Raw genomic sequence first — 25,000 nt, forward strand, 5'->3', positions numbered from 1 at the left:
ACGAAAATATCTGAAAACTAAGGCAAAAGGACTTAAAATTTGCATCTTTTACATTCCTGTTTTTTTTTTTTTTTTTTAGTTTCATTGTCTTTAGTCACACAAAATGATGATAATGATAAAGTAAGATGAAAAAAATAATAAGTTGACAATGCGAAGACTTGTAAAGAAGAAGAATAATTATTTGTATGGTGCCTTCAGTGGATTTCATGTTTGTTTTGTTTTGTTTTCTTGAGTTTCGTTCCCTTTCGTAAAAGAACTTCAATGAACAACAAATACAATAAATAATAAAGAACAACTAAGGATAACAAAATAAAACGTACATAACCTGAAAAATTTAATAGACAAAAAAAAAAAAAAGAAAACTTTGAGATTTGGCGAAGATATAAAAATATATATATATACCAAAGAAATAAAACAAAAAACAAAAAAACATGACTTTGACTTGGCGAAGGTACAAAAAAATTACCCCGCAAAAAAGTCAACAAACAGAGAAACAAAAGAACAAAGGAACACAAGAAAATAATAAATAAATACGGGAAGGCGCAAGAAGCCATTAGGTAAACACACATCACTCCCTCAGGAAATACAAGTTTATATACATTTCCCTCCGTAAGTGTTATAGTAGAGCATTGATGTAAGGAGCATGAGGCGGTGTCCCCACGTGTTCGGTAAGGTGAAGGGAGTGGGGGAAGGGGGTGAAGGGGAAGGGCGCCAGGAACCCCTCCCATGGGAACCCTCCTGCTCCACGCAAAACAAGGAGGAACAAAGGGCGTGTGTGTGTTTCTTTCTTGTTTGGTGGGATGTGTAGCGCCCCGAGGGAAGGTGTCTGAGTGTGGCCTGTTTTGAATTTCTTTCCTTTCTCTCTCTCTCTCTCTCTCTCTCTCTCTCTCTCTCTCTCTCTCTCTCTCTCTCTCTCTCTCTCTCGTTTTTTCAAAGGAATGCCATTTTCTCAGTTTTTTTTTTATTAGCTCAGGAAGAGGAATTTACTACTACTACTACTACTACTACTACTACTACTACTACTACTACTACTACTACTTTTGTAATTTTTTTTCATGTCTCTCCCTCTCTCCATCTTCGCTTTTTCCTTCCCTCTTCCCATCTCTCTCCCACTTTCTCTCTTTCCTCTATTCTATTGCAATATTTCTCCTCTCTTCCCTCAGCTCCTCTCTACTCTTCTTCCTCCTCTCTCTCTCTCTCTCTCTCTCTCTCTCTCTCTCTCTCTCTCTCTCTCTCTCTCTCTCTCTCTCTCTCTCTCTCTCTCTCTCTCTCTCTCTCTCTCTCTCTCTCTCTCTCGTGGAAAAGGGTTTCAAAAGAAGTGGATGGAATACTAAAGAAAGAAATACAAAAATAAAAGAAAAGAGAAAGAAAAAATTCCTGACACGTAGATTGAAATACAAAGATGAATAGATAGCTTGAAAGATAGAAGAGAGAGAGAGAGAGAGAGAGAGAGAGAGAGAGAGAGAGAGAGAGAGAGAGAGAGAGAGAGAGAGAGAGAGAGAGAGAGAGAGAGAGTATAAAGCTGGTTCACTATTATATCTTCAGAAAATACCGGTGAAATGAGCAGCTACAGGTGACAGGTATACTCTCTCTCTCTCTCTCTCTCTCTCTCTCTCTCTCTCTCTCTCTCTCTCTCTCTCTCTCTCTCTCTCTCTCTCACCTGTCCCGTAATTAGGAAAGTGCCAGGTGTTTTGGACGTCAGGTGTGCAAGGTAAAGACATGATAATTCTCACACCTGACCTTTCTCTCTCTCTCTCTCTCTCTCTCTCTCTCTCTCTCTCTCTCTCTCTCTCTCTCTCTCTCCACCCCTCTCTCTCTCTCTCTCCTCTCTCTCCTCTCCCATCCTCTCTCTCTCTCCTCTCATCTCTTCTCTCTCTCTCTCTCTCTTTTCTCTCTTTCTTCTCTTCTCTCTCTTCTCTTCTCTTCTCTTCTCTTCTCTTCTCTTCTCTTCTCTTCTCTTCTCTTCTCTCTCTCTTCTCTTCTCTTCTCTTCTCTTCTCTTCTCTTCTCTTCTCTTCTCTTCTTCTCTTCTCTTCTCTTCTCTCTCTCTCTTCTCTCTTCTCTCTCTCTTCTCTTCTCTTCTCTTCTCTCTCTTCTCTTCTCTTCTCTTCTCTCTCTTCTCTTCTCTTCTCTTCTCTCTCTTCTCTCTCTCTCTCTCTCTCTCTCTCTCTCTCTCTCTCTCTCTCTCTCTCTCTCTCTCTCTCTCTCTCTCTCTCTCTCTCTCTCTCTCTCTCTCTCTCTCTCTCTCTCTCTCTCTCTCTCTCTCTCTCTCTCTCTCTCTCTCTCTCTCTCTCTCTCTCTCTCTCTCTCTCTTCTCTCTCTTCTCTCTCTCTCTCTCTCTCTCTCTTCTCTCTCTCTCTTCTCTCTCTCTCTCTCTCTCTCTCTCTCTCTCTCTCTCTCTCTCTCTCTCTCTCTCTCTCTCTCTCTCTCTCTCTCTCTCTCTCTCTCTCTCTCTCTCTCTCTCTCTTCCAGTTGATTTCTGTCCATATGTCACTTCTAAGTCTTGTTCTGTTCCACTTCACTTATTCTCTCTCTCTCTCTCTCTCTCTCTCTCTCTCTCTCTCTCTCTCTCTCTCTCTCTCTCTGCAGATGTTACTTGTACACGTTCATTTCTTCGTAATTAAAGATGGCTGGAACCATATCTTTTGTTTTACCTGCATGTAGTTATTCGCTTCATGCTTCCCCCTAACATTGCCTCGGTCTTCTCTACTGGGCTGGACTGGGCTGGGTTTGGCTGGATTGGGTTGTGTGAGTGTCGGGGCAGACTGTGTTAACTTCCATTCAAAGCTGCAGACTGTTTCCCAAGGTCCTGAAATATACTTGTTCATCATATTGGCGTTAATCCCTTGAGTACCATGACGCGTTTCTATATTCATTTTATACAGCTTACGAAACGTACGTGGGGATTAAACTAGTGAAGACTGTGGCCATTAATCTTCTGATCTCCTTAGACCCTTCTTAATGTCAATAAAATGGTCTAATCGTACACAAATCTTAAGGTAAAAAATGTGTCTCAGTACTGAAGGGGTTAAAGGAATGTTCGTGTGTGTTTTATTGTTTTGTGAGTGTATGAGTGGGTGAGTGAATGAGTGAGAGAGGGAGGGATGGGTAATGCTGATGTGGTGTTTGACTTATATACTGGAATGTGCTGGTGTGTGTTGTATGTTCGTGTGTGTTTGCAGTGTTTTGTGAGTGAGTTAGTGAGTGTGTGAGTGAGTGTTTGAGGGATGGTAATGTTAGTGTAGTGTTTGAGTTATATACTGGAATATGCCGTTGTGTATTGAATATTCGTGAGTATTTGTGAGTGAGTGAGTGAGTGAGTGAGTGATGTGAATGTCGTGTCTGAGTTATACTGGAATTTGCTGTTATTGTTATTTGTTATTGTGTGTGAACGAATAAAAGATCGCTTATGTTTGTGTGCTATTTAAATCTTATGTTTTTTTTTTTTTTTACATTCTTATCGTTTTCTTTTTTATTATGAGTTTCCAGGTTTAATGTGATACAAGTGAATTTCTTACCTGAGAGACTAATATGGTTTTCGTTTTCCTGTTTCTGTTATTTATATTACTTGTCTTACTTGAATGGCGGGACTTTGATGTGCTCTCTGCGTAGGTGGCAAACACTGAACGGTATTGTATTGCACTGTGTTGACTCTGGCGGGAATAATGTTTTTTGGGGATTTACGAAATTATTCTTGTTTCTATGAGTTGCCGCTATTGTTACTACTACTACTACTACTACTACTACTACTACTACTACTACTACATGCATACAAATGAAAGTGAAGTACTTACCTTCTCCCCTTCTCTCCATCCCTATTCTCTCTCACCCCTTGTTAATAGTATTCCTCCTCCTCCTCCTCCTCCTCTTCCCCAACACACGTCACCTTACACTTGCCTTTTGTTACCTTTCTCACCTTCCTTCATCACTCCTTTTTCCTTCTTCCTGTCTCTCTTTTCCTTCTTCCTTCCTTATCTTCGGTTTCAATCTTCCTGTTCTCCTATTTTTGGTTCTCTCTCTCTCTCTCTCTCTCTCTCTCTCTCTCTCTCTCTCTCTCTCTCTCTCTCTCTCTCTCTCTCTCTCTCTCTCTCTCTCTCTCTCTCTCTCTCTCCTAGTTCAGTTTTGTGTTTTCTTGTTCCGGCTAAGAATTTTAATGTTCGTATGAATGTCAGGTTAGGTTAGGTTAGGTTAGAATTTTGCAGCTTCCTTTGTGTTCTTATGGTTTATTTGATGGCGTGTGGTTCGTTGTTTAGTGTTCGAAAGTCAAATGTGAAAATGCAATGTTGTTTTTTATCTGTCAATATGTGCATCTCTCTCTCTCTCTCTCTCTCTCTCTCTCTCTCTCTCTCTCTCTCTCTCTCTCTCTCTCTCTCTCTCTCTCTCTCTCTCTCTCTCTCTCTCTCTCGTATTCATTCTTGTTTCCCATAACCCCAATTTTTTGAGCCACCTTCACCTTCCCTCCCTTTCTCCCTCACCGCCTCCGCTCTCTCTAAATTTACCCATTCTCCCCCCTCACCATCCTCCCTTGACTTCCCTCATCTCCCCTCTCTCGTTTGTGTTGCCCCCATCCTCTTTCCCTCCCACTAACCTTTCCCCTCGCCTTCCCTCGCCTACCTCCATCCTCTTTCCCTCCCACTAACCTTCCTCCTCCCCCTCCTCCTCTTCTCTCTGCCCCTCCCTCCCCCTCCCTCCTCCTTTCACCGACACATAACCTGGTCACAATATCATTTGCAATTCCTAGTCGCAAGCTTGCACGATATTGAAGCCCTAAGAAATATATTGCGATTTCCTCTCTCTCTCTCTCTCTCTCTCTCTCTCTCTCTCTCTCTCTCTCTCTCTCTCTCTCTCTCTCTCTCTCTCTCTCTCTCTCTCTCTCGTCTTATATGTTGCTGCATATATACGCAAAAAATCCTTTTATAGAAAAATTAATTCTAGCAACAGCGTGTATGTGTATTGTTGTTGCCAGCTGTGGTTAGCCACCTTCACTCTTTAAAGTGTCACATTTTGAGCGTGAGGCGCGGCTGCCGTGAATACATTCCACAAGCTAGATGTTCTTGCTGTGTAGAAGCGCTACGCTGCCGCCTGTCTCCAGCACCTGTGCCTTGTGCTCAACCACCACCACCGATCCTCCAGTCACGTAACTCAGCTTTGCTGCTTCTCCTTATTCTCCTGCTGCTGCTGCTGTTGCTTCAGCTGCTGCTGCTACTTTCCGTCCGTCCACACCATCGGCAGAGCAGATCGCTGCACGACGTCCAGTACCTGTAAGTGGGTGGCGTCACTAGACATCCAGTGCAAGGCAGCACCTGGGCCTTGTACGGTGTGAGGATGCCCCGGGAATTGATCTTTCCCGGCCCCGCCATGCAACGCAGGGCAGAGACACGCCAGGAGGCGTGGTAGGAACAACAGCAACGGGTAAAGACGCAGGCCACAGTCCACTGTCTCTCCCAGCACCGTGACGTGTTCCTGGAGGGGAAGTGTCTGGTCTGCATAACACAAACGTCCTGAGACGGGCGGCGAGGCAGGTCGGAGCCACAAGATGACCATGGCCTGCGTCTTCTTCATGGAGAAGCTGACTCGCCACGACTCTCCACATTCCCCCATCAGCCTGAGCTCCCTGCTCACTCTATGACGGCGCACAGACTGTCGGAGCGGCAGTAGGGGCGAGAGTGACTGAAGTCGTCAGCGTAGCCAAGCCGAGTTTGTCGCAGGAGTTCGTCCATGTATACCTTCCACAAGATGGCGTCCCAACACAGCGTCCTGTGGAGCTGAGGCGTGGATCGGTGAGGGCTGGGATGCCTGCCCGCTGGTGACACAGCAAGGTTCTCCCCTGGACGTGGTTCTGCAGCAGCGCAGGGGTGTCCTGGATACCCATGAGCCTTTCCACGAGCGGGGCGGGCATCCACAAGGGCGTCCAACCCGCGCCTCCCTCCAGTCCTTATTTCTTGGTTCCTTTCATTATCCATCCCTCTTCACTTCTCCCTTCCTTCCTTCCTTCCTTCCTTCTCTTCTTCCCTCTCCTCTCCTTCTCTTCTTCTTTTAGTCTTTGCCTATCCTTCGTTCATTCGTTTGTTGGTGTTCCTCCCTCTTCGCTCCCTTCCGTTATTAATCTTTCCTTCATTCCTCCTGCATATTTTTCTTGTCTTGCTTCCCACAGCTTTCGTCCATCTTCTGCCTCTCTCCTCCTCCTCCTCCTGCTGTCTTACCTTTACTGATTATTACTCTCTCTCTCTCTCTCTCTCTCTCTCTCTCTCTCTCTCTCTCTCTCTCTCTCTCTCTCTCTCTCTCATCTTTCCTAGAAGAACACGTTTCCTTGAAGTTATTGACCATGTTGTATATACATACACAGAGAGAGAGAGAGAGAGAGAGAGAGAGAGAGAGATTGAAAAATATAATTTACCTCCCTCATCTACTGAACTTCCTCCCGTCTCTCTCTCTCTCTCTCTCTCTCTCTCTCTCTCTCTCTCTCTCTCTCTCTCTCTCTCTCTCTCTCTCTCTCTCTCTCCATGACGAAAAAAAAAAAATCAAAGGAAAAAAAGAGGAAAAAGGTTCCCCTCCATATATTGCCCTAGACATTACTTCCATTAAGACGGCGGGAAACAGAAGGGGAAAAAAGGGAGGAAAAGGGGAAGGAGGAAGGGAAGGACGTAGTAGAGGAGCAGAAGAGGGAGAGGAAAAAAATGTTATTGATGAAGGGAAGGAAGGAAGAGGAAAAAAAAGCTCGAATTTCTTTCCATTGAGAGTAAAAATGTGTACTAGTGCTATTTGGGAGAAAAAACAAAATTAGTCGTTTGTAAAGGCTTATTGGCACTGTATCTTTATTATGTATGTATGTATGTATGTATGAGGTGTTTAGAGTATACAGAGAGAGAGAGAGAGAGAGAGAGAGAGAGAGAGAGAGAGAGAGAGAGAGAGAGAGAGAGAGAGAGAGAGAGAGAGAGAGAGAGAGAGAGAGAGAGAGAGAGAGAGAGAGAGAGAGAGAGAGAGAGAGAGAGAGAGAGAGAGAGAGAGAGAGAGAGAGAGAGAGAGAGAGAGAGAGAGAGAGAGAGAGAGAGAGAGAGAGAGAGAGAGAGAGAGAGAGAGAGAGAGAGAGAGAGAGAGAGAGAGAGAGAGAGAGAGAGAGAGAGAGAGAGAGAGAGAGAGAGAGAGAGAGAGAGAGAGAGAGAGAGAGAGAGAGAGAGAGAGAGAGAGAGAGAGATTAATACTTCGCTTTCTCGTTACAGAACATGGTGAAGCAACAGCAAACTGGGGGCGGGGATAGGGGAGAGTTACAAGACAGCGCTGCCTCCTCCGCTAGGAATCTGCCACAAGCTGGAATCGAACTAGGAACTATACATAGACTCTAGCAAGGATTTCACCACAGAGCCGAGGGAATCCAGTGATGAAGAGAAGGCAGGTGTGCTTTCAGTGTTGTAGTAGTGGTGGTGGTGGTGGTCTCAAGTGTGCCCACCTATTCCTAACTTATCTACTTCTACTTCCTATTGCTTCTTTCCAGTTAAGTTTTTTGTGTTGTGCTAATTTTGAACTGCATTTTATTTTTAAGTTTGTTTACTAAGATAATTTTGTTTTTAAGAAAGTTACTAGGATAATTTTTGGATTTAAGGTAAGTATCATTTAGCAGTCGAAAGATTTGCGAGAGAGAACAGAGAGCAGAAAGTGGAGTTAATCAAAAGACAGAAAAGTGATGAGAGAAAAAAATCAAGGTGTTGTTTTCACTGAAGGGAGCAATTCTTAAGAGCACACCTGCCACACAGCACAGGTAAATCCTCCATAGCTCTTACAGGTGTGACAGTCAGTTAGGGGAAAAGTAATCACCAGGGAAAACAGAACACCTTGAACTCTCTCACACTCTCACTGTAGCCTGGGAGGGAAGAAACTAATTTGATTGTCGCCGTAACATTTTTATTAGGAAACCGCGCACGTAACTTTGAAGAGGTGGTAGTAGTAACAGTTTTCTTCGTGTTGTTGCCCTCGTTCTTCATCTACTCGTACATCTCAGCCTCCTTCTTCATATCACTTTTCTAGTTCTTCACCTTCTTCCTACGAAACCAAGAAAAACAGCTCTTCACCTTCTTCCTACGAAACCAAGAAAAACACTATAGTAAGTATAAATGATTAGTATTAAAATAGTGATTAGTAGTAAAATAGTATGTATCCTTCTCTCCCTCCGTTTAATGGCCAAGTGATGAAGTTTTATGAGTAAATCATTGTCTTTAAGAACTCCTCCAATGATATAATATTCTTTATATAAAAATTTTTATTCCTACAGGAAGAAAGAAAGGCAGCGAAGATGAAGAAAACAAAGCGGTGGCATAGTGAATAAGATGGTGAGCGTGGGATCGGACAGACGTCCACGCGTAGGTTTCAATCTCACCACATACAGCCTTAAAAACACTTTGCCATTTGTCGAGCGGTTTAATGTCGAGTGGTTTAAAGTTACGTACATATCACCATGATACCCAGGTTCTGGATGGTGATATGGGTACCACTTTAAATAAAATTGCCTGCGCCACTAATGGGCGGAAGCTGAACAGTGCCTACAGGCGCTATTATAGAGGCCTTACCGTAAAAAAAAAAAGAACGAAGACAAAAGGTGCACGCACCCCTTTTCGTTGTAACCTTCTATAACAAAGTTACGTGAGAGCTCTTTGCTTGTTTCAGTAGGAAGAGAAAAGAAAGAGTAGTAGTTCTGGTAATTTCAAGTGAAAATTCATTTTAATATGTGGTTCCATCTTGAGAGAAAGTTGTTTGTAGCGCTTATTGTTTTCCAGCATTAAGTGACTACTAATTTATATAAAAATTAGTGTGTGGATTTGTCAATGAACAAAAATGTACACGGATTCCGCTGCGACCCGAGCAGCGGTGAAAAACCACCCATGTAGGAGCTTGTCTCGTCCGTCGCCTACCTTCTCGTCTCGTCTCGTCCGTCGCCTACCTTCTCGTCTCGTCTCGTCCGTCGCCTACCTTCTCGTCTCGTCTCGTCCGTCGCCTACCTTCTCGTCTCGTCTCGTCCGTCGCCCACCTTCTCGTCTCGTCTCGTCTCGTCCGTCGCCTACCTTCTCGTCTCGTCTCGTCTCGTCCGTCGCCTACCTTCTCGTCTCGTCCGTCGCCTACCGTCTCGTCTCGTCTCGTCTCGTCCGTCGCCTACCTTCTCGTCTCGTCTCGTCTCGTCTCGTCCGTCGCCTACCTTCTCGTCTCGTCTCGTCTCGTCTCGTCCGTCGCCTACCGTCTCGTCTCGTCTCGTCTCGTCCGTCGCCTACCTTCTCGTCTCGTCTCGTCTCGGCTCGTCTCGTCCGTCGCCTACCTTCTCGTCTCGTCTCGTCTAGTCCGTCGCCTACCTTCTCGTCTCGTCTCGTCTCGTCCGTCGCCTACCTTCTCGTCTCGTCTCGTCTCGTCCGTCGCCTACCTTCTCGTCTCGTCTCGTCTAGTCCGTCGCCTACCTTCTCGTCTCGTCTCGTCTCGTCTCGTCCGTCGCCTACCTTCTCGTCTCGTCTCGTCTCGTCCGTCGCCTACCTTCTCGTCTCGTCTCGTCTCGTCTAGTCCGTCGCCTACCTTCTCGTCTCGTCTCGTCTCGTCTCGTCCGTCGCCTACCTTCTCGTCTCGTCTCATCTCGTCTCGTCCGTCGCCTACCTTCTCGTCTCGTCTCGTCTCGTCTAGTCCGTCGCCTACCTTCTCGTCTCGTCTCGTCTCGTCTAGTCCGTCGCCTACCTTCTCGTCTCGTCTTGTCTCGTCTCGTCCGTCGCCTACCTTCTCGTCTCGTCTCGTCTCGTCCGTCGCCTACCTTGTCTTCTCTTGTCTTGTCTTGTCTTGCCTACCTTCTCGTCTCGTCTTGTCTTGTCTTGTCTTGCCTTGCCTACTTTGTCTTCTCTCGTCTCGTCCGTCGCATACCTTCTCTTCTCTTCTCTTCTCTTGTCCGGCGCCTACTTTCTCTTCTCTTCTCTTGTCCGGCCTACCTTCTCTTGTCTTCTCTTGTCCGGCCAGGACAGGACAAGACAAGACAAGACAAGACAGGACAGGCGACGGACAAGACAAGACAAGACAGGACAGGCGACGGACAAGACAAGACGGGACAGGCGACGGACAAGACAAGACGGGACAGGCGACGGACAAGACAAGACGGGACAGGCGACGGACAAGACAAGACGGGACAGGCGACGGACAAGACAAGACGGGACAGGCGACGGACAAGACAAGACGGGACAGGCGAAGGACAAGACAAGACAAGACAAGACGGGACAGGCGACGGACAAGACAAGACGGGACAGGCGAAGGACAAGACAAGACAAGACAAGACAAGACAGGCGAAGACAAGACAAGACAAGACAGGCGACAAGACAAGACAAGACAAGACAAGACAGGCGAAGAAGGACAAGACAAGACAAGACAAGACAAGACAGGCGAAGAAGGACAAGACAAGACAAGACAAGACAAGACAGGCGACGAAGGACAAGACAAGACAAGACAAGAAGACAGGCGACGACGGACAAGACAAGACAAGAAGACAGGCGACGACGGACAAGACAAGACAAGAAGACAGGCGACGACGGACAAGACAAGACAAGAAGACAGGCGACGACGGACAAGACAAGACAAGAAGACAGGCGACGACGGACAAGACAAGACAAGAAGACAGGCGACGACGGACAAGACAAGACAAGAAGACAGGCGACGACGGACAAGACAAGACAAGAAGACAGGCGACGACGGACAAGACAAGACAAGAAGACAGGCGACGACGGACAAGACAAGACAAGAAGACAGGCGACGACGGACAAGACAAGACAAGAAGACAGGCGACGACGGACAAGACAAGACAAGAAGACAGGCGACGACGGACAAGACAAGACAAGAAGACAGGCGACGACGGACAAGACAAGACAAGAAGACAGGCGACGACGGACAAGACAAGACAAGAAGACAGGCGACGACGGACAAGACAAGACAAGAAGACAGGCGACGACGGACAAGACAAGACAAGAAGACAGGCGACGACAAGACAAGACAAGACAAGACAAGACAAGACAAGCGACAGGCGACGACGACAAGACAAGACAAGAAGACAGGCGACGACGGACAAGACAAGACAAGAAGACAGGCGACGACGGACAAGACAAGACAAGAAGACAGGCGACGACGGACAAGACAAGACAAGAAGACAGGCGACGACGGACAAGACAAGACAAGAAGACAGGCGACGACGGACAAGACAAGACAAGAAGACAGGCGACGACGGACAAGACAAGACAAGAAGACAGGCGACGACGGACAAGACAAGACAAGAAGACAGGCGACGACGGACAAGACAAGACAAGACAAGACAAGAAGACGACGGACAAGACAAGACAAGACAAGACAAGAAGACGACGGACAAGACAAGACAAGAAAGAAGAAGACAGGCGACGACGGACAAGACAAGACAAGAAAGAAGAAGACAGGCGACGACGGACAAGACAAGACAAGAAAGAAGACGACAGGCGACGACGGACAAGACAAGACAAGAAAGAAGACGACAGGCGACGACGGACAAGACAAGACAAGAAAGAAGACGACAGGCGACGACGGACAAGACAAGACAAGAAAGAAGACGACAGGCGACGACGGACAAGACAAGACAAGAAAGAAGACGACAGGCGACGACGGACAAGACAAGACAAGAAAGAAGACGACAGGCGACGACGGACAAGACAAAAGACAAGAAAGAAGACAGGCGACGACGGACAAGACAAAAGACAAGAAAGAAGACAGGCGACGACGGACAAGACAAAAGACAAGAAAGAAGACAGGCGACGACGGACAAGACAAAAGACAAGAAAGAAGACAGGCGACGACGGACAAGACAAAAGACAAGAAAGAAGACAGGCGACGACGGACAAGACAAAAGACAAGAAAGAAGACAGGCGACGACGGACAAGACAAAAGACAAGAAAGAAGACAGGCGACGACGGACAAGACAAAAGACAAGAAAGAAGACAGGCGACGACGGACAAGACAAAAGACAAGAAAGAAGACAGGCGACGACGGACAAGACAAAAGACAAGAAAGAAGACAGGCGACGACGGACAAGACAAAAGACAAGAAAGAAGACAGGCGACGACGGACAAGACAAAAGACAAGAAAGAAGACAGGCGACGACGGACAAGACAAAAGACAAGAAAGAAGACAGGCGACGACGGACAAGACAAAAGACAAGAAAGAAGACAGGCGACGACGGACAAGACAAAAGACAAGAAAGAAGACAGGCGACGACGGACAAGACAAAGACAAGAAAGAAGACAGGCGACGACGGACAAGACAAAAGACAAGAAAGAAGACAGGCGACGACGGACAACGACGGACAAGACAAAAGACAAGAAAGAAGACGACAGGCGACGACGGACAACGACGGACAAGACAAAAGACAAGAAAGAAGACGACAGGCGACGACGGACAAGACAAGACAAGACAAGAAAGAAGACGACAGGCGACGACGGACAAGACAAGACAAGAAAGAAGACGACAGGCGACGACGGACAAGACAAGACAAGAAAGAAGACGACAGGCGACGACGGACAAGACAAGACAAGAAAGAAGACGACAGGCGACGACGGACAAGACAAAAGACAAGAAAGAAGACAGGCGACGACGGACAAGACAAAGACAAGAAAGAAGACAGGCGACGACGGACAAGACAAAAGACAAGAAAGAAGACAGGCGACGACGGACAAGACAAAAGACAAGAAAGAAGACAGGCGACGACGGACAAGACAAAAGACAAGAAAGAAGACAGGCGACGACGGACAAGACAAAAGACAAGAAAGAAGACAGGCGACGACGGACAAGACAAAAGACAAGAAAGAAGACAGGCGACGACGGACAAGACAAAAGACAAGAAAGAAGACAGGCGACGACGGACAAGACAAAAGACAAGAAAGAAGACAGGCGACGACGGACAAGACAAAAGACAAGAAAGAAGACAGGCGACGACGGACAAGACAAAGACAAGAAAGAAGACAGGCGACGACGGACAAGACAAAAGACAAGAAAGAAGACAGGCGACGACGGACAAGACAAGACAAGAAAGAAGACAGGCGACGACGGACAAGACAAGACAAGACAAGAAAGAAGACAGGCGACGACGTCGCCTAAGACAAGACAAGACAAGAAAGAAGACAGGCGACGACGTCGCCTAAGACAAGACAAGACAGAAGACAGGCGACGACGGACAAGACAAGACAAGACAGGCGACGACGACGTCTCTTCTTCTCCGTCGCCGCCTTCGCCTTCTTCTAGAACTCTTTCTTCTCTTGTTGCGTCGCCTTCTTCTCTCTCGTCCGTCGCCTTCTTCTCTCTCTTCCTCTCTTCTCTCTCTCTTGTCCGTCGCCTTCTTCTCTCTCTCTTGTCCGTCGCCTTCTACTCTCTTGTCCGTCGCCTTCTTCTCTCTCCTCTTGTCCGTCGCCTTCTACTCTCCTCTCCTCTCTTGTCCGTCGCCTTCTTCTCTTTTCTCTTCTCTCCTTTCTTGTCCGTCGAATTCTTCTCTCTTGTCCATCGCCTTCTCCTCCTCTTCCGTCGCCTCCTTCTCTTCTCCTCTCTTGTTCGTCGCCTTCTTCTATCTTCTCCTCTCCTTTCTTGTCCGTCGCCTTCTACTCTCCTCTCTCTCTCTTGTCCGTCGCCTTCTTCTCTTCTCTTCTCTCTCTTGTCCGTCGCCGCCTTCTCTCTTCTCTTCTCTTCTCCTCTCCTCTCTTGTCCGTCGCCGCCTTCTCTCTTCTCTCTCTTGTCAGTCGCCTTCTTCTCTTTTCTTCTCTTGTCAGTCGCCTTCTTCTCTTCTTGTCAGTCGCCTTCTTCTCTTCTCCTCCTCTTCTCCTCCTCTCTTGTCCGTCGCCGCCTTCTCTTCTCCGTCGCCGCCTTCTCTTCCTTCTCCTCTCTTGTCCGTTGTCGCCTTCTCTTCTCCTCTCTTGTCCGTCTCCTCTTCTCTTCTCTTTCTTGTCTTGTCTGTCGCCTTCTCCTCTTCTCGTCTTGTGTCGCCTTCTTCTCTTCTCTTTCTTGTCTTGTCCGTCGCCTTCTTCTCTTTTCTTGTCCGTTGCTTTCTCCTCTTCTCCTCTCCTCTTCCCTTGTCTTGTCCGTCGCCTTCTTCTCTCTCCTCCTCCTCCTCTCCTCTTGTCTTGTCTGTCGCCTTCTTCTCTCTCCTCTTGTCTTGTCTTGTCCGTCACCTTCTCTTTCGTCTTGTCCGTTGCCTTCTTTCTCTTTCGTCTTGTCCGTCGCCTTCATCTCTTCTCTTGTCCGTCGCCTTCATCTCTTTCTCTTCTCTTCCCTATCTTAAAACCTAATCCTATTGAATTTCTTCCTCTCATCTCCGTCGCCTTCTTCTTCTTTTTCTTTTCTCTGCTCCTTCGCCTTCCTCTTCTCCGTTCCCTCTCTTCTATTTCTTCTCTTCTCTTCTCCGTCGCCTTCCTCCTCTTCTCTTCTTTTCGTTCTCTTCTCTGTCGCCTCCCTCTCCTTTTTCTTCTCTTCTCTGTCGCTTTCCTCCTCTTTCCTTCTTTTTCTTTTCTTCTGCCTCTCCTTCTCTTTCTCTTTCTCTTACTGTGCTCTCTTTGTTACCTTCCGCTTTTTCTGCTTGTTTCTTTCATTACGTCACTGATTTTAGTTAACAGTTCGTCTCTCTCTCTCTCTCTCTCTCTCTCTCTCTCTCTCTCTCTCTCTCTCTCTCTCTCTCTCTCTCTCTCTCTCTCTCTCTCTCTCTCTCTCTCTCTCTCTCTCACTGGAGGTAATTATAAACTTAATTAACAGAAATTATTATCGCAAAGTAATTCTGTTCGTGTGTGGGAGAATTTGGATTAGACACAAGATCATAATTAAATTTGTTCCATAATGCGAGATGATGACTGGCTGCCTCTTCTCTCTCTCTCTCTCTCTCTCTCTCTCTCTCTTTGAACATGACATAAATCCAAACCATGACATAAATACAAACATATCTACAAGTTGTTAGCATTTCGGGTCTTGCAATCTGCTATTATTATTATTATTATTATTATTATTTATTATTATTCCAGTTTTCCTCCTCCTGGTCCTTGTTATTGTTATTGTCTCGCGGAACAATAATATATTAGTGCTGATGATAAAAATTCACGGAGCAGGAGGAGGAGGAGGGAGGAGAGAGAGAGAGAGAGAGATAATTAGTCTTGCGAAAAATGAGACTTTTACGAATATAACAAAAGCGTCTTGTTCTCAGATTCACTTCCTTTGTGTATGAGAGAGAGAGAGAGAGAGAGAGAGAGAGAGAGAGAGAGAGAGAGAGAGAGAGAGAAACTACAGCTCCAAACATAAGTTATTGCACGTCAACTCTCATTCTCTCTCTCTCTCTCTCTCTCTCTCTCTCTCTCTCTCTCTCTCTCTCTCTCTCTCTCTCTCTCTGGTGATGCTGCCCACTTGACCTGCAAAATACACCAAACAATTCATTTTTAATACAATACACACACACAAACAACCACTGCCAATTAATTATTATCTATGTATGGATGGAAATAATGGAACTTTTGATGTATATAATAAAGTAGATAAATAAATGAAAGAATAACCTTTTGTTTCCCGTCAAAACTAAAATTATCAGTCACTCGTTTTCTTTCCCTTCTCCTCCTCTTCCTCCTCCTCCTCTTCTTCTTCTTGCCAGCATCTGTATTTCATTCGTGTGACGGTGAGATGGTAAAGATGAAGTTCCTAGAAAAATAAAGAGGAGGAGGAGGAGGAGGAGGAGGAGGTTGGGGGAAGAGGAGGAGGAGGAGGAGGAGGTTGGGGGAAGAGGTAGAGAGAGGAGGATATGAGGTAGTAGAGATGGGGGAGAAATGGAACAAAGTGGGAAGGAATAAGAGGTGGGGAAGAGGGGAGGGAAAATGTTGAAAGGAGAAGGAGAGAAGAAAAGGCTAGCAGAGGAAAAGAAAGAAAAATCTATGGAAACAAAAGAGATGATGGGGAAAAGGAAGGTGAAAAGAGGGAAGAAAGGAAAGAAGAGATTTTGTGAAGAGAAGGTTCATGGGAGAAAGAGAAGTGATTTGTGTAGGAGAGTAAATAGGGAGAAGTGGCTATGAAGAGATGTGGGTGAATGGGGAGGAAAATCTAATGGGAAAATAGGGAGAGAGAGAAAGGGAAGAGAGGGAAAGTGCAGAGTGGAGGGGGAGAGGACCAAGGGGAAAGGGAGTGAGGGGAGACGCATGCACAGAAAGACAAAGCGCGTTACTGGAACTCAGGCAGACATTGAGTTACTAACAATGGCTGTCACGAACAATGCCACGCGGCGAAAACAACTGTAACAACAATGACGACAACAACAACGGTCGGTGGTGGTGGTGGTGGTGGTGGTGGTGAGAATAATAGTAGTAGTGGTAATAATGATCATGCTGACTGTTGTAGTTGTAGTGGTGGTGGTGGTGGTGGTGATAGTAGTAGTGGTGGCAGTAGTAGTAGTAGTAATGAATGTAGTAATAGTGGGATAGTAGTAGTAGTAGTAGTAGTAGTAGTAGTAGTAGAATCCAGGCCAAAACTGTTAGTTCGGTTGGCAGCCTCCCCCCGCCACTAAACCTTCCCGACACTTAAATTTTCTTCAAGTACATTTATTTTTCTTCACTTAACTCAATAGATAGACAAGTTTATAGCTTGAAGAAAAATAAAACTACTTGAAGAAAATTTAAGTGTCGGGAAGGTTTAGTGGCAGGGGGGGCAGGGCTGCCAACCGAACTAACAGTTTCGGCCTGGATTCTTTGGATGAACGGACTATAGTAGTAGTAGTAGTAGTAGTAGTAGTAGTAGTAGTGGTGGTAGTAGTAGTAGTAGTAAAAGTGGTGGTGGTGGTGGTGGTGGTGGTGGTGGTGGTGGTAGTGGTAGTGGTGGTGGTGGTGGTGGTGGTGGTGGTAGTGGTGGTGCTGGTGGTGGTGGTGGTAGTGGTAGTGGTGGTGGTGGTGGTGGTGGTGGTGGTAGTGGTGGTGTGGTGGTGGTAGTAGTAGTAGTGTGGTGGTGGTGGTGGTGGTGGTGGTGGTGGTAAAGTGGTGGTGGTGGTGGTAGTGGTAGTAGTAATAAAAGTGGTGGTGGTGGTAGTAGTAGTAGTAGTAGTAGTAGTAAAAGTGGTGGTGGTGGTAGTAGTAAAAGTGGTGGTGGTGGTAGTGGTAGTAGTAAAAGTGGTGGTAGTAGTAGTAGTAGTAGTAGTAGTAGTAGTAGTAGTAGTAGTGAACTGTAATATTACACTAGATATTCCAGAGAGAGAGAGAGAGAGAGAGAGAGAGAGATTGATAACCTATCATGAATTATCATAATTACCATCATTCATCATTCATGCTCTTATTCATCTTTTATAGTACAGATAGATAATTCATATGCTCGCTCTCTCTCTCTCTCTCTCTCTCTCTCTCTCTCTCTCTCTCTCTCTCTCTCTCTCTCTCTCTCTCTCTCTCTCTCTCTCTCTCTCTCTCTCTCTCTCCCCGTTTTAATCTAAGATATTGAGAAAAATAATAAAAATTCAACAACTATGATAACAACAGCAACAATAACAATGACAACAACAACAATCCCATCACCACCAGTCACGAGGAGGAGGAGGAGGAGGAGGAGGAGGAGGAGGAGAAGGAGGAGACACGGAGAGAAGAAATAAAAACACATGAAGAATTAAAGAAGAAAAGAAATAGAGAAAAACTGAAAGGAAGAGAGAGAGAGAGAGAGAGAGAGAGAGAGAGAGAGAGAGAGAGAGAGAAATGGATAGTGAAATAGAGAAAGCAAAGAATGGACCAAATGGAAGTAATAAAAAGAATAGTGATAAATATGGAGGGAAATATAAATTGTTAAGGAATGGTTATTTATTAAACTTAAAAAAAAGCAAAATATTTATAGATTATATTGTTATTTATTTATTTTCACATAATTCCGTCTTATTTATCCATCTGTTTGTATCTGTCTATTTCTATATGACGTATCTCGACCTGCCTGTCTGCCTATCAATCTAATTAATCGTTTCTTTACAAATGTATCTGTCTTTCTGTCTGTCTCTCTCTGTCTCTGTCTGTCTTTGTTTTTGTCTTTGTCTCTCTCTCTCTCTGTCTGTCTTTGTCTGTCTCTGTCTCTCTCTCTCTCTGTCTGTCTCTGTCTCTTGGTCTATCTCTGTCTGCCTCCCTGTCTCTGTCTCTGTCAATCTGTCTGTCTCTCTCTCTCTCTCTCTCTCTCTCTCTCTCTCTCTCTCTCTCTCTCTCTGATAATGGACGTAAAAACAATAGGAAAACAATCACGAAAGTAGTGAAAATCTTGAAATCAAAAGGAAATAAAAATACAGAAATAAATACGAGACGTCATGAAAATTATTACAAAAGAATGAATAAAAAGTAATGATGAATAAAGGAAATCAACTAAGCATCTCTTCTTATATTCTCAAAGTCTAGGAAATTGAATCCATTACAGCGAGTGACAAAAACTATATGATGTGAAATAATTGTTTGCAAAGAGCCATGAAGAATTTACGTAAGAAACCTATATACTTAATTAATGCAGTTTGAGTAATAATATCTATCTTTATTATTTATTCTTGTCAATGCAGTTTTGAGTAATATATATATCTTTATTATTCTTGTTAATATTCATAGCTATTATCCTTATTCATCACTTTTTCTCTTTGTTAATATATACACCTATCAATCTTGTTCACCACTCATTTCTCTATCACAGTTCCTTATTGTTTCATTGTTCACTATACAACAATATTTTGACGTTGCTTTCTTCATTCACGTGTTCTCCTTTATTCACAACTTCTCTCCTCATCCTTCTCTTTCTTCCTCCCTCCTTTCACCCGGTAACGATAAACGTACAACGGCAAGGCAGAGTCAGAATACACTAAGCGGGTAATCGTTCTCTCTCTCTCTCTCTCTCTCTCTCTCTCTCTCTCTCTCTCTCTCTCTCTCTCTCTCTCTCTCTCTCGTTTCCTATGCAACTCAATGGAAAACTAAATAAGCAAGTAACAAAGCAACAAAAACTGGAAACTCTTCTAAATGATATGACGGAGAGTTTAATGTAGTGACTGGACATCAGGTAAAGTCATCACCTCCTGCCTGACACACACTACCTGGTTAGCACTATGAGGTATGACGGTGGTGGTGGTGGTGGTGGTGGTGGTGGTGGTGGTGGTGATGCAGTTAACCACAAAACATTAATATGATTTGCAGGAATGTTGTTGAGCAGAATGTACATATTTTTTGATAAGCTGATGAAGAGAATTATGAAAAAAAAGTCACATATCAAAAGTTTAAAAAATATATACCTAAAAAAAAATCATTATTAACACCTGCTTGTGATATACTCTTTTTATTATACCTTTTTAATTCTGTCAAAAGGAAAACATGACTAAACCTGCCTCCAATTAGACGCTTTCAGGTTGTTGATGTGTTTATTTGCTGGCTTGTTTTTTGGCTGAGTTTGAGTGAGTGAGTATGTGATTGCTGTGATTGCCTTCAGCCTCTTAACGTGAGCGAAATGTGGACAGACTCAGACATACAGACAGAAGGACAAACAGACAGACTGACGCACCCACGCAAGAAAAAAAAATAAGTATATATAAAGACAGACAATGACAAGACAAACAAAGACACGTACAAGCTCACTAACAGATAGACATTTCCAGAGAATTATATAAAGATATAAATCAACAAAGACACAGAAATATTGGAAAACAAAATAACAAGAACTAAAGCAAAAAGGAATATGCAAGCACACACAATACACACACACACACACACACACACACACACACACACACACACACACACACACACACACACACGTAATTCCTGCACCTACATCATCATCGTTTCACATTAAATACTCAAGTTTGTGATCTAAATGTGGAAAATTATATAATTGCTCTTGTTTATTATTTTCTTATTAATATATTACCTTCACGCATGCAGGCAAACAGACATAATTAATTTACTGGTGTTTGTCTGCTGCGCATTTCATAATCACGCTGCGTTTCAACTTAACGTTCACAGATTTCATTACATTCTATCTCGTTCTTTTATCTTTCGTTTGTTTTTCCTTTCTTGCAACACAGATTCATTTCTCATCATCACTTAACTTTTCCAGACACTACACTCTCTTAAATACTTATATAGCTTAGAAAGGGCAAAGTTAATTCTCTCTGTCTCTGTCTCTGTCTCTCTGAATTCTTTTTTTCTACAATGCCCTGAAAGTAAAAAAAAAAAAACATACAATTGAAGCGTTTGATTAATAGATAATAACTAATAGCAAAGTTTTTAATCAAAGTAAGTAAGAAGTTTAAATACTAATAGTGTTTAATAGTACACGTCTCGATTACTTTTCAGTCGTACAAGTTAAGTATCTGAGCATAAGAAAGTCTCAGTAATGTTTTGGTAGTCAGTGAATGAGTTAAGTAGTTTATTGATAGTATTATAAGTATCAAGTAGCCACTGGTAGTAAAGGATTAATAGTAGTGCTTGATAGTAAGAGAAATATATAAAGAATTATTCAGTAGTACAAGTGGTAAGTATTGCTTAGAAAGACGTGTTTTGTTAGTAAAAGTGTTACGTTAAGTGGTGAAGTGTTTGTTAGTAGATAGTACTGGTGGTGTTTGTAAGGTGTTTAGTAGAAGATAGTAGTGGTGATAATGTCTGGTAGTGATTTTAAAAGTGTCTAATATCCACTAATAGTAACAGTAATGGCATAATAAGAACAGCAGGAGAGAGAGAGAGATTCATGGCTGGTCGTCTGCTACAAGTGACAGCCAATAATAGAGAGGACCGGCATTCCTTAGTCGCCAATGTCTGCTGTGGAGGCGCGGCACTTCGGTAAGGTAAGTAACATTAAACGACTTAAGTAGTAATGTTAGATAGTGAAATAAGTTAAGTAGTGTTTAGTAGTATAGTAGTAGTGTCTGGCAGTAGTAATAGTAAAAGGTTTAAGTGTGTGAAAAGTATAAAAAAAGAAAACAAGAAAAAAAGATCAGTAGTGTTTAGTATTTTTTTTTCAGAAGTTACGTGTGTTTCTGTTGCATTTCTTTATTCTAGGCCCAGTCCGCGGCAATACTGCGCGTGTTGTGTGGTGTGGTGTTGTGAAGTGTGGTGTGGTGTGTGTGGCGTGGCGTGGCGTGGCGTGGCGTGGCGTGGTGTGGTGTGGTGTACGTCAGGAGCAAAAAAAAATCTGATTACACGTCACGTTGGTAATTGCCCCGCTCCTCAATCAGAACCCAAGGAAAACTTACTGCATTAACAGGGGAAAAAATGTAAATAAATAAGAAAAGTAAGCAGAAAGTAAAGAAATAAGAGTACATGAATTTAAAGCCCAAAACTCACCCATCCAGACTTTTCAGGGATAGATGAGCATTGGTAAAATAAGTCATGAATGAATAAATAGAGCTAAAATATTCATCCAACCTCATCACTTCACATGACTGGGTATTTATAGAGGGATGGTGATGATACCCTACACACACACACACACACACACACACACACACACACACACACACACACACACACACACACCAATATAATGCAATCAACTGTAATAAAAATGACAGTTCCGAAATAAAAAGAAACTAGATATTGCAACAAAGTTCTCGTTTTCTATTCTCTCCGTAATAAATTAACTCCTCCCCCCTCCCTAAACGTCAAAACAACAGAAAACGAGGTAATTTATTTTTAACAGAGAAAACGGACAAAGAAATATTAACGTACTAAGCTGCATCATCCAGACATAAACAGGAGAGTGACAACGTAAGCAAAAATTTTAAAGATCTACTTGTATTAATTCAAAACTAAAATTAAGAGGATAAAACTTAGTAATTTATCAGCAAGAAATAAAACAATGTCACATTAACATGTACCTAATATTATCGTTTTATCTTTTTCAGGACAGACAGACACACAGACAGACACAGATAGACACACACACACACACACACACAATGACCTGACTTGACCAAACCAACTCACCTCACCTCACCTCACCTCACCATTCCAAACTGTACCATACCATATCTTACCTAACCTAACAATACCCCTACCTTAACCTTACCTTAACCTTACCTACTAACCATATCATACCATACCTTACCTTACCTTACCATACCCTACTTAACCATGCTTTAGCTCACCATACCATACCTTACCTAACCTTACCTTCCCTTGTCTAACCTTACCTTACCTTTCCTTTACCTGTAATATAACACCCCACCACACAACACCTGCGCCACGATCCCCATATAGGAAATAATAATAGATTCATACCTCCCCCCCCTTTCTCTCTCTCTCTCTCTCTCTCTCTCTCTCTCTCTCTCTCTCTCTCTCTCTCTCTCTCTCTCTCTCTCTCTCTCTCTCTCTCTCTCTTCACACATCGCTGCCTCCTAACGTGAATATGGAAATGAATCGCCATATCAGCGCTATAAATGGAACAAAAACATGCCCCAAGAAATAATATGAAATCTAGACTTTCACGTGGATTAGAAAAGAAAAAAAAAAAAAAGAATACAAGGTGAGAAGGAGGACCAATTACACTTCCAGGTAAGGACAGGTGGAATGAAAAAAAAACGTAGATAAAAAGCAAAAATGAAAATGAAACAAAGAATAAGGAGAATAAAAAAAATGTCAAGGTAGAGTAGACAAAAGCAGGCATACAAACAAAACAAAGAATGAGACGAGAGAGAGAGAGAAAAAAAAAAGGTCAGAAAAAAGAAATAGTAAAGAATAAAATAGATAAAATTCGCGGGAAATCTATTTCTAAATTTTCTTGTGTCTTTGCCAGAGAGAGAGAGAGAGAGAGAGAGAGAGAGAGAGAGAGAGAGAGAGAGAGATAATAGTGTAAAAATATATTCTTCAGTAGTCACACGTATTCATTTTAAGTTTTACACGATTAAACTTTGATTCTCTCTCTCTCTCTCTCTCTCTCTCTCTCTCTCTCTCTCTCTCTCTCTCTCTCTCTAATTCGATATGAAAAGAAAAATGAGAGAGAGAGAGAGAGAGAGAGAGAGAGAGAGAATAATGTGCAACAACAGGTCTCATTATAACTTGAGTCCAAAGGGTTCAGGCAAGATTCTAGACGTGGTGACTTTTCCTAAACTGAAAACTTTTATATACTCTCTCTCTCTCTCTCTCTCTCTCTCTCTCTCTCTCTCTCTCTCTCTCTCTCTCTCTCTCTCTCTCTCTCTCTCTCTCTCTCTCTCTCTCTCTCTCTCTAATATCTCTATTACTAATGGCTCGAGTGAGAGGTCTCCTCTCTCTCTCTCTCTCTCTCTCTCTCTCTCTCTCTCTCTCTCTCTCTCTCTCTCTCTCTCTCTCTCTCTCTCTCTCTCTCTCTCTCTCTCTCTCTCTCTCTCTCTCTCTCTCTCTCTCTCTCTCTCTCTCTCTCTCTCTCTCTCTCTCTCTCTCTCTCTCTCTCTCTCTCCTTCGTCATTCCATCGTTGCAAGGAAAAAATATTACCTTCATCCGATATCTCTCTCTCTCTCTCTCTCTCTCTCTCTCTCTCTCTCTCTCTCTCTCTCTCTCTCTCTCTCTCTCTCTCTCTCTCTCTCTCTCACACATCCATAGAAGATAATTTCCTCAACACATTTGTCAACTAATATTTCTCTCTACAGTTTCCTCTCTAAGACTCTTCCATCATTCTCTCTCTCTCTCTCTCTCTCTCTCTCTCTCTCTCTCTCTCTCTCTCTCTCTCTCTCTCTCTCTATACACACTAACATTTTACCTGAAACCACCTTTCCTCCCTCTCTCTCTCTCTCCCTCTCCCTCTTCCTCTCTCTCTCTCCCTCTCCCCTCTCCCTTTCCAGCCATAACCGGAAGGAGAGCATTTGCATCATATTTCCAGTAAGTATTTGAGGAGAGGGAGAGAGGGAGAGGGAGAGAGAGAGAGGGGAGGAAAAGAGATGGGAGAGAGGGAAAGGGAGAGGGAGAGGGAGGGGGAGGAGAAATTTTCATATATTTGGCACGTAGTGAAGGATCAGGAGGAGGAGGAGGAGGAGGAGGAGGAGGAGGAGGAGGAAGAGGCGTTTTCATGATAACTGATGGATGAAGGAAAAAGGAAAAAGATGGAGGAAGAGAAGAGATGGAAGGAAGCGACAGTGGAGAGAAACAAGAATGTAGAGAGAGAGAGAGAGAGAGAGAGAGAGAGAGAGAGAGAGAGAGAGAGAAGAGAGAGAGAGAGAGAGAGAGAGAGAGAGAGAGGGGGGAGGAAGGAAGAAAGAGGAGAAATAATGAAAGGAAGAGTGTGTATGTGTGTGTGTGTGTGTGTGTGTGTGTGTGTGTGTGTGTGTGTGTGTGTGTGTGTGGAGGGGGAGAAAGGAACACTAAAGATAAAAAGGAAGAAGAAAAGAGGAGAAAGACAACAATACTATGATGGGAAGGAGGAAAAGGAAAAAAGAAAGAAAGTATAATAACGCTGAGAGAGAGAGAGAGAGAGAGAGAGAGAGAGAGAGAGAGAGAGAGAGAGAGAGAGAGAGAGAGAGAGAGAGAGAGAGAGAGAGAGAGAGAGAGAGAGAGAGAGAGAGAGAGAGAGAGAGAGAGAGAGAGAATACAGGAAAATCAGAGATGGTCAAATAGCAAAACAAATTAAATTATCGAGAAAGGAGATAAAGTGTAGAAAATTGTGAAGGAAGGAAGGAAAGAGGAGGAGGAGGAGGAGGAGGAGGAGGAGGAGGAGGAGGAGGAGGAGGAGGAGGAGGAGGAGGAGGAGGAGGAGGAGGAGGAGGAGGAGAGCTACATGACTCCAATACATCAAACAGCGCAGCGCAATGTGATGAGGCGCCGCTTACGGATAAATTTTGGAAAACAGGTAAAATCTCGGAGCTCGTTTGGCCATTATGAAGGAGGAGGAGGAGGAGGAGGAGGAGGAGGCACGAAAGCAGGAATAGAAAATGGAGGGAAAATACAAAGCCAGATGAAGGAAGGAAGAGAGAGAGAGAGAGAGAGAGAGAGAGAGAGAGAGAGAGAGAGAGAGAGAGAGAGAGAGAGAGAGAGAGAGAGAGAGAGAGAGAGAGAGAGAGAGAAATACACAC

The 25,000-nt window shown here is 44.0% G+C and overlaps 2 long non-coding RNA genes across 5 annotated transcripts in view; one reads left to right on the top strand and one right to left on the bottom strand.

Annotated features, from left to right (window-relative positions):
• Positions 1-7,392, top strand: part of LOC123511281 — a 90,003-nt gene extending 82,611 nt beyond the window's left edge. The window contains exon 3 of the long non-coding RNA XR_006676739.1: positions 7,220-7,392. This is a non-coding gene — a long non-coding RNA (uncharacterized LOC123511281). The remainder of the gene's footprint in view (positions 1-7,219) is intronic.
• An 8,222-nt stretch (positions 7,393-15,614) lies between these two features.
• The window catches only part of LOC123511279, a 57,807-nt gene continuing 48,421 nt past the window's right edge, over positions 15,615-25,000 (bottom strand). For 2 of the 4 annotated variants that reach the window (XR_006676734.1, XR_006676737.1), the window contains exon 4: positions 19,370-20,178. This is a non-coding gene — a long non-coding RNA (uncharacterized LOC123511279). The other 2 variants (XR_006676736.1, XR_006676735.1) reach the window with 2 other exon arrangements.

The sequence above is a fragment of the Portunus trituberculatus genome, chromosome 31 (genome assembly GCF_017591435.1).
Source record: "Portunus trituberculatus isolate SZX2019 chromosome 31, ASM1759143v1, whole genome shotgun sequence".
Taxonomy (NCBI): domain Eukaryota; kingdom Metazoa; phylum Arthropoda; class Malacostraca; order Decapoda; family Portunidae; genus Portunus; species Portunus trituberculatus.